Source organism: Octopus bimaculoides, chromosome 21 (genome assembly GCF_001194135.2).
Source record: "Octopus bimaculoides isolate UCB-OBI-ISO-001 chromosome 21, ASM119413v2, whole genome shotgun sequence".
In the NCBI taxonomy this organism is placed as follows: Eukaryota; Metazoa; Mollusca; class Cephalopoda; order Octopoda; family Octopodidae; genus Octopus; species Octopus bimaculoides.
The window spans coordinates 20,936,275-20,946,222 of record NC_069001.1 but is presented as its reverse complement, the minus strand read 5'-3'; the positions used below and the strand labels follow the sequence as shown (position 1 = coordinate 20,946,222).

The 9,948-nt window shown below is 37.0% G+C and overlaps 1 long non-coding RNA gene across 2 annotated transcripts in view; it reads left to right on the top strand.

Annotated features, from left to right (window-relative positions):
* The window catches only part of LOC128250477 (uncharacterized), a 52,149-nt gene that overhangs the window by 15,225 nt on the left and 26,976 nt on the right, over positions 1-9,948 (top strand). The window contains exon 3 of one of the 2 annotated variants that reach the window (XR_008266498.1): positions 3,477-3,542. The exons of the other annotated variant lie outside the window; for it this stretch is intronic. This is a non-coding gene — a long non-coding RNA (uncharacterized LOC128250477). Of the gene's footprint in view, positions 1-3,476; positions 3,543-9,948 lie in introns of those variants that run through there. 2 annotated transcript variants of the gene reach the window in all.

Genomic DNA, 9,948 nt, shown 5'->3' with positions numbered 1-9,948 from the left:
TGCGCTAGTTAGCCATTAATTTAATCAATTAGGTAGAGATTATGTAATGTAACGTTTACGATTGTTTCGATTTGCTAATTTAAATTGGCAGATCTCTTCAGAATGTTGAGAATTCTGTTTAACGAAACGATCGAAAATATAACATTACATAATCTCTACCTAATTGATTAAATTAATGGCTAACTAGCGCAATCGACCTGCTTCTTCCTGTGTTTGTTTCTCCATTCTCTACATGATTATATATATTCCTATTGTACTTTATATATTTGTAAACCCGATTGTCAATATAACATGGTTTGTCATAAACATTTGCATTTTGTGGTTTTTTGTCATTTTAGTTACAAAATAAGTTAATTAATTCAACGGAATACACTGTCTGCAATTCGTTGGGTACAGCATATTATCCTCCATTTTCTAATTGCTATATAAATTTAGGTTAAAATAACCCCCCTTTTTACCTGCACCCACTTATACACTTGGTATAACACTAGTGTAACAATAATTGGGTACCCTCCCAGCAGTATATTCGATAGATACTATCCCTTAGTGGGTTGGATCCTCAACCCCTAACTCTCTTGGTGTATATATATATATATATATATATATATATATATCAGTTTGGCTAAAGTGTCAGTTCGGTTTTTAATTGAAAATCAGACACAAGTCTGAAACACAAAGTGATTTATTCAATCAATGATGTTTTCATTCGTTTGGGAGGTCAAAGGTCATCCTGAATGAGGTTGGTCTTCAAGCGACAAGTGACCATTCCTAAAGTGTGGAAACCACTCGTAAACTTGTGTTTTGCTTATGGCAGTGTCCTTATTCAATCAATAATATAATTGTTGAAAAGAGGTGATTGCACATCACCTGTCAACAACTATTCAGTCAATTTACTATCAGCATCACCAAACTGATGGAGTCCTGTCTCAGAGAAACACTCTGGAGCTCTCACAGCCTTACTTGACCCTCACAATTTGGATTTATCCCCAACTCCAGCTGTTGTATCCAACTCATCGAGTTTCTTGAGGATATTGCCCAAATCACTGATGGTGGCTCATGGGTCTTGACTTTCTAAAGCCTTCAGTTCTGTTCCACACAAATGACTCAAAGCAAAACTCTCTGCAATGGGTGTGAAAGATGATCCCTATAACTGGTTGAAGTCCTTCCTTCTCAGTCAAAAAAGAGATAGTCACAGTTCTAGGACATTGTTCTTCACCTTATGAGATGCCAACTTGAAGAATATTAGTGTTGAAATATACAGATGGCATCAAGTTGTACCTTTAGATAAAAAGAACAGAACCTATATGCTATAGACCTTTCCTGCAATCAGACCTGGACACAATGAAACAATGGATTACTAACTGGTAACTCAAACTGGCTGCAAACATGTGCGCCACCGGGCATTTTGGAAGAAAAAACCTAGCTTTTACATACTCCCTTAACAACACCAATCTTAAGAAGTCTGTTAAGGCTGTTATGATCAACAGCAATCTGTGTTGAACAAAACACATCTCTAAAATTATCAAGAATGAGTGTGCTTCATCCTCCCTCAGTAAGGCCTTTTGTTGCTGCTCTCTAGCTATCTATTTAAAGTTGTATATGACTATGGTACTCTACATATTTACATCACCAGTCTGAAACCCCTATCTTGCTCAACATATCAATCTCCTGGTAACTATTCAGAAATGTGCCACCAGACAAATACGCCATCAGGCATCTACCATACTCTGAAAGTCTTTCTTCCCTGGGCATGAACACATTAGAGCTCCAATGTTTGGCAACTGACTTGGTAAACACCCACAAGATTATCCACTATCTTCCAACAATAATCTTAGGTACCGTTTTGAATTCCATATGTCTAACACTCGTGGACAAGCTTACAAAATCATAAAACAACACAACACCCATGACATTTGGAAACATTTTTTAATGCTCAGAATTGCTGAAACATGGAATAAACTACCCACATCAGTTGTTAGTTGTTGGGACATTACATCCTTCAAAATTTCCATGCTTCCTGAAATTCGCCAACAGTACACCTGATACCCCCCCACACACACACACACACATTATTCTTTTTTTAAGATTTACAAGTGATTACCCAAAAGTAACTGGAAACATTCTCTGTGGGGCAAGCCCATCGTAGTTCAGGCTTCTGCTACTAGAAGCTACTTGATGCAACCCTCAGGCATCAGTTGGCCGACCAGCAGTGTTGAATGAAGTGATACTCTCATGTGGTGTGTCTATGTTTTGCATTGCTTCTACCCTGTTTGTTGATTTTTACGATGGCGGGAAAACGGCAGCCAAAACAGTTGAGAAGCCTTAAACAGTTTACAAGGACACTGCCATAAGCAAAACACAAGTTTACGAGTGGTTTCCACACTTTAGGAATGGTCACTTGTCGCTTGAAGACCAACCTCATTCAGGATGACCTTTGACCTCCCAAACGAATGAAAACATCATGAAAATTCATGAACTGATCTTGAAGGACCGTCACTGAACAATTGACAAGCTTGTTCATATGACTGATGTATCCTGGAGTTGCTGCCAACGAATTTTGAGCAAGGAATTGCAAAGGAAAATAGTTACAACAAAATTTGTGCCTCACATGCTCACAAAAGATCAAAAGCAATCATGACTCAAATGTGTGTCATGAAGTGAAGGAATAGTTAGAAGTTGATCCAGACCCTTTTTTGAAGGTTATCATTTGTGATGAAAGCTGGTGCTATGGCTACAACCAGGAAACAAAGCAGCAATTAAGTCAATGGAAGCATTCGATGTCACCAGAAGCCCAGTGTCGAGACATTGCTGATTTGTTTCATTGATGGGAAAGGAATTGTCCACACAGAATTTGTCCCTCCTGGTCAAACTGTTAACCAGACATTTTACTTGGCAGTTTTGAAGCATTTGTGAGATGCAATGAGACAAAAACACCTCAACCTGTGGCAAACTAGAGAGTGGTGGTTCCATCATGACAATGCACCTGCACACACCACTTTGAGTGTGAGACAGTTTTTGACCAAAAATGGCATGACTCTACTTGCCCACCCTCCTTATTCACCTGATCTTGATCCCAGGGACTTTTTTTGTTACCCTGAATGAAAAAAGTCCTTAAAGGCAAACGTTTTGCAGATGTGGAAAAGGTGAAGAAAGAAATGATGGCGGTGTTAAAAGACATCATTTCGCAAGAGTTCCAGGACTGTTTTGAACAATGGAAAATGCACCTGGACTGATGCATTGCTTCAAATGGAAAATAAAAGTATAAACATGTAAAACTAAGTGAATAAAATAATATTGCAAAACTCTGGTTTCTTTTAGGTGGCCCCTCATATTTACTGTTCACTTTCTGTGCTTATTCTATGTGCTGTTCATGCAATTTTAGTCACTGATGAGTTGTAGTAGTGCATCTGAGCACAACAACAACTTCATTATATAATATTACATTATTTACTGCTTTGTTCCAATATTTTCTGCAGATCCATTATTTCAAAGAATTTCTTCTCTTTACTGCCAAAAAACTCTTCCAGGTGATTATTTTTACATCTTCTTTAATGTTGAAAGTCTGCCCATTCAATGAATTTTGAAGAAACTAAAATAGGTGAAAATTTGAAAGTGCATGATCAGGCAATATGGAGGGCATGGCAAAACATCACGGCTAAGTCCCAATCACTTCTGCATGTGCAAAAAAGTGTGTGGTCTGGCATTGTCATAATTAAGGATAATGCTCTAATGACTGGCAAATATTGGGTAATTCTGGTGGTTCACTGTGTTTAATTTGTCAAACTGATCACAGTACACATCTGAATTGATGGTTCTGTCGGTGGAAAAAAGCCTGCAAAAGACAACATGCTTCCAATCTCACCAAATTGAATGCATAAACTTCTTTAGATGAAGTCCTCCTTTAGAGGTTGTTTGATGTTGTTTACCATGTGTCACATTGTTATTGATCAGTAGTTCCCAGACTTTTTCAGGTTGCCACTGACTTGCCACTCAGTCCACACTCCTAGCAACACCCCCTTGGCACCTGGACCACATTCCTAGCGCCACCTCTCACCACTCACCACCACAAACAGACCATTTTCTGCAGCAAATTCAAATCAACTATTTATTTCAAAAATAAAACTTAACCTAATTCATCCATTATTTTGTTTTTACATTCCTTGTGCCCCTTCTAGCTACCCCATTATTGCTCCACCTTTTTCAATGCCCCCACCCCCACCCCGCCAGATCATTCCACTGCCCACTTTGGGAACCACTGTTATGGATGATCCATTTTTCATCCCATGTCATGATACTCTTCAAAACTAGATCATTTTGTTTTTTCACATTTCTGTAACAAATTGCTTGTGGAAATCTGTGAGGCATAGTTAACCACATTCAATTGATGTGTGACCCAAACATTGAACCAGCTGGCATAACCTTGCAGATATTTTTCAACACTTGATTTGGATATTTGGAAAATATCTGCTATCATTCTGATTGTATAATGGGTGTTAGTGTTGACTAACTCCTTCATGTTGTTGTTGTTAATCCCAGTTGACCCACCAGAGCAAAGATTGAAAACTTGCCTGATCTAAATCTTGAAAACTACTTCTGGCACACACATTCTGTAACAGAATTCTATCTGTACACAGCACATGTCTTCCTGCAGATTTCCATCACTTTCTTGCTTTTTTTTTTAAATGAAATAACATGAGGTGTCAATAATGTTCATTTTGATTCTCCATTTTCAGGGTGATCCATAGCACACAAAATACAACCTGTCTCATCCCTAATTTACATCGAACTACATTGGAATGAAAAGTAACTAACGAGTGCATGTGTGCAAGGACAGACTGAAGTTAGTTACTTATTTGAGAGCTTGAAGTTTAGTCTCAAATAATTAACAGATTTTTGGTGAATGCAACATATAAATAAATAGATAGATAGATAGATAGATAGATAGATAGATAGACAGACAGACAGACAGACAGACACACACACACACACACACACACACACACACACACACACACACACACACACACACACATATGCTTTTACTTGTTTCAATTGTTAGACTACACCCATGCAGAGGCACTGCATTCAAGAATTTTTAGTCAAATTAATCAACCCCAGTACATATTATCTTTTCTATTTTTAGCCTGGTACTTATTTTATTGGTCTCTTTTGCAAAACTGCTAAGTTATGGGGATGTAAATACTCCAACATCAGTTCTCAAGTAGTGATGGGGGACAAACATAGACACAAAGATACACATATATACACATACATATATATAAATAAATAAATGGAGTTAAAAGCAGGTGTTATTCAAATTCTTTTACTCCCGACACATGTTTCAAAGATATCACTTTGAATAAAATCTCTCACAAATTATCTCCTCACATAATATTAACCTGTTAAATATTGATACATTTACTAATACTAACATTAATTTAGCTAATACCATCCATCCCCCTAGAAATATGAATAACAAAGTTATTGTATCTGATGTCAATAACAACAGAATCAAGTTTATGTCAAGTAACTCTAAAATTAAAAATTCTATATACCAGTGTAAAATTACTTCTGGTAAGGAAATATTTTTTTTATATAGGCAGCTCATCTTCTCAGTTATCTAAAAGAATTTCTAATCATTAGGGATTTAGGGATAGTAACAGTACAGGGCTTAGTAAATTAATTTGGTATATAAAAGACCACAATAAATAATTTAATTTAGATTGGTTGATTCTCTCAGTTTCGATACCTTATGATAAAGGCAAGGAATTCTGTCTTCTCTGTAATTGGTTTGTATGTGTTTTGTTTGTTTGCCACATTCACTGTGAAATAGTGCTTGGGGATGACCGCTGTTAACACTGGGTGTTAAAACACCTGAAAGTCATAGAGAGGTGAGACAACTCATCTCAGATCAAAGTGTGGCTTTACAACAAGCTTCTTCCAGTTTCCATCTACTAAATCCACTCATAAAGCTTTCGTCAGCCTAAGGCTATAATAAAGGATACTTGCCTAAGATGGTGGAATAAGCAGAACAAGAGGAGACACATGGGTTAGAGAATCACTGATGAGGTTACAGGATGTGTGATGGAAGAGCTTAGACAAAAACACTAAAATAATAATAACAATGCTGAAGTGAAGACCAAGTGTATAGTCCATGTGTTTCATTGGCAAGATAAGACCATCCCCAACTATAACAATATCTGTTTCAACACAGAATTTCACACCAGGAGTCTTGCAAAACAAATACATAAACGTATATATATAAATGCAAGTTGGCGAGTAGTTTTTACAAATCATCATCATCATCGTCGTCGTATAACGTCCGCTTTCCATGCTAGCATGGGTTGGACGATTTGACTGAGGACTAGCAAGCCAGTAGGCTGCACCAGGCTCCAATCTGATCTGGCAGAGTTTCTACAGCTGAATGCCCTTCCTAACGCCAACCACTCTGAGAGTGTAGTGGGTGTTTTTACGTGTCACCGGCACGAGGGCCAGTCACACAGTACTATAAAGGCTTAAAGAGGAGAGAGGTGAGTAGGAGGTTAGAGGAAGTGGAAGGAAATAGTGAAAAAGAAGGGCTGGTTTAGAAGAGAGACGACATGAAGATATAGTTTCACAAAGACCAGACATAAAAAAGATAAAGTTGATATCTTGCTGAAGAAATAATGCTAACAGTTACCCTAGCCGTGAAAGAGAGAGGTGTCAAGGTTGTTGTTTTCAGAAAAGAAAGCAGTTAAGAATGTCAGAGACAATAGAAAGATGTGGGAACATTATGCGCTGAGGTAAGGAAGTTGGAGTAGAAGTACAGTGAGAAAAGAGAATTTTAGCTAAATTGAGGAGTAATTATAATGATTTCACATAATGAGTAGAGGTCTTCAATAACACAGTTAAAGCAATTTCTATTAGATATCTTTGATAATTATGCCCCATACTGTAACAATGCCCTCTGCAATACTGGTTTCCTGGAGAAGGTTTTCTATATTTCCAGTTCTAAACTGGAAACTAAACAAGAATTTCTGTTTCTTGTAGAGACGCTAAGCACTCTAGATTTACCTGCAACCCCATCACCCACTAGCACCCGCCAGCAAGCTTCCCTTGCTACTCACACTTTATTTACTAGACCAGTTTCCCAACCAGCCCTGAGGCAGAATAAATTTCAACCACCTTTGGGCTAACTAGCCCAACCTCAATGCCTCCACAGGGTGGAAAACAAGAGATATGGTTTGTAGCCGTATTCTTTATGTCTGTACGTTTGTGTGTGTGTGTGTTTGGTGCATGTAGGTAGGTGTATGTGTGTGTGTGTGTGTAGGTGTATATGTGTCTGTGTGGTACATGTGTGTAGGTGTGTGTATATGTGGTGCATATGTATGTGTACATAGGTGTGTGTGTGTGTGGTGCATGTGTGTGTGTGTATGTTTTTGTGTTGTGTGTGTATGTTTTTGTGTTGTGTGTGTATAGGTGTGTATAAATGAAATAAAAATTGAAGAATTATATTCATGCAAAACTAATTCTCCATTGTTTATTTCATTAGTGGTATACTCTGATTTATATACCAAATTACTAATTGGAGACAAACTTCGAATGTACAGCTTGCACCAGTCACATGGAATTAACAACCTTTACAGAGTACTCTAATCTTAATTGCATCCTGTTAACTAGTTTTACTGCATGGAATACTCACAGAGTTATTCACTTGGATTTATTTCATCCCTGTTTTTATTCATGTGTATGGTGGTGGGGGCGACAGACAGACAGATAAATTAAAATAGAAAATGAATATGCAAAACACCTGTCATCACTCTAGACACATTTAATTTAAACAGAGAATATAAACATAGTGCAGAGTAGTTATGATAAATAGGTAAAACCTCTTACAAGTACATGGATCGTGTTATTGAGTAAAGGATTCCACAAAGTATTCAGTCACTAGAGAGAGAGAGAGAGAAGTTAGAAAATATAGAAATGAAGAATATCCCCAATCAAGGTTGTTAGCAGTTTCCAGTTCATCGAGAAATGAAAGAAAAACTAGAATGAAAGGTATATGAGTTTGGTAGTCCCATAATCAAAGAATTAATAAAGTCATAGGTAAAAGATAAAGTCCATTCGCAGTTCCATAGGTGAAGATTCAAGGTTAATCAATGGCAAAGGATAATGGAAGTCATTAATTCCATGTTTGAATAGAAAGTGAATTAGGATTGAGTTGGAACAGTATACTACCGTGTGAAGAGAAGATAGAATGGTAAATGTATGAGAGTAGATAGAGACTAGTCAGTAATGAAGGCATGTATGGCAAAAGGGTTAGGGAATATATATATGCACAAATACCCACATGTGCTCATGTGCCAGCACCTACACATATATGCAGAGGTATATGGCTGTACATAATACATGCACCCATACATATACACATAGATATACATATATATAAATACAGACAATTACAGATGCATGGACACAAACGTGTGTGTGTGTGCGCATGCATATATCTCATTTTATTGTTGGCTACCAGCCTTGACAATAGTCATTAGATTGCAAGAGTGGGAGGCAGGATTTGGATGGTAGTAACGTGGTTGTTAAAGATAATGGAGTTCTCAAATGACAGCCCTCAGAACAGTGAGCATGAGATGACTAGTGGTGAGGGGAGATTTAGTGTTCAACTGGTTACAATGTTGCAAGCTACAGATGCAAATAATATTAAAATATTAAAATTTGAAGTGTTAGTGGAAGTATATGCTCGTTGGGAATAAATGAATAAAAAATTAAAATGTTGTGGAGTGAGTTTAGTAGGATGGTTCATATCACAGGGGTCATGTGGACCATCCCACTAAACTCACTCCACAACGTCTTACCCTCGTTATTTTTCCCCAGTAAAATTGAAATAGGATGTAACTCTCATAACCTGTGCAAATTACTCCTGAATGAATATGGTATTTAAGTTGAGGCACCAGAATTTAGTACGGTATTATCCATACAATTTCAAAATAAAGTGATTAAAATTAAAATACGCAACAAGGATATCCAGAGGTAATGCGATACAATCGTTGCGAGCAACTCCATTTAACTGAACAATGCAATCATTACATCAATTTAAATGCAGAGCAGTCCTCAGCTGCATAAAGACATAGAATTTAAATAAATTAAAACAGATGGACACATTAGTATAATTGTACCTAAAGTCTGCAAGAAGCTAAGGAGATAGACAGAGAACATACTGTCTTCACTTCAGCTTAGAAGCTACTAAGGTATCAGGAAGAAAGACTTGTTACAGATTTTGCTTGTCGCTGTTTTATGGGGTCAGTTTTAATTTATAGACTAGTTTATCAAATCTTTGTATATTGAAGGCCAAAAGAGCAAGGAGCAATGCCTGTTAGGAAGGGGGCTGACAGAAATCACAGTGGATATAGTCATAAAAACTATCAAGATTTATTTGAAGCAATATCATGAGATTTGGTAAAGGAAATCTTGAATCAAAATGTTAGCTGACAATTAAAGGGGCAAGTCAATAGTAGACCATTCATAATGAAACAGGGGAAATCTCATCACGTGGTACTATAGTTAAATATTTTAAACAATATTGTCGACTCCCTCAGCCCACTTTCTAACAGGCATTGCTCCTTGCTCTTTTGGCCTTGGATATACAAAGATTTGATAAACTAGTCTATAAATTAAAACTGACCCCATAAAACAGTGACAAGCAAAATCTTGATACCTTAGTAGCTTCTAAGCTGAAATGAAGACAGCATTTTCTCTGTCTATCTCCTTACCTTCTTGGAGATTTTAGGTAAAATTATACTAATGTGTCCATCTGTTTTAATTTAATTAAATTCTATGTCTTTATGCAGCTGAGGATTGCGCTGCATTTAAATTGATGTAATGATAGCATTGTTCAATTAAATGGAGTTGCTTGAAACATCCTTGTTGCTTATTTTGATATATATAAATATATAT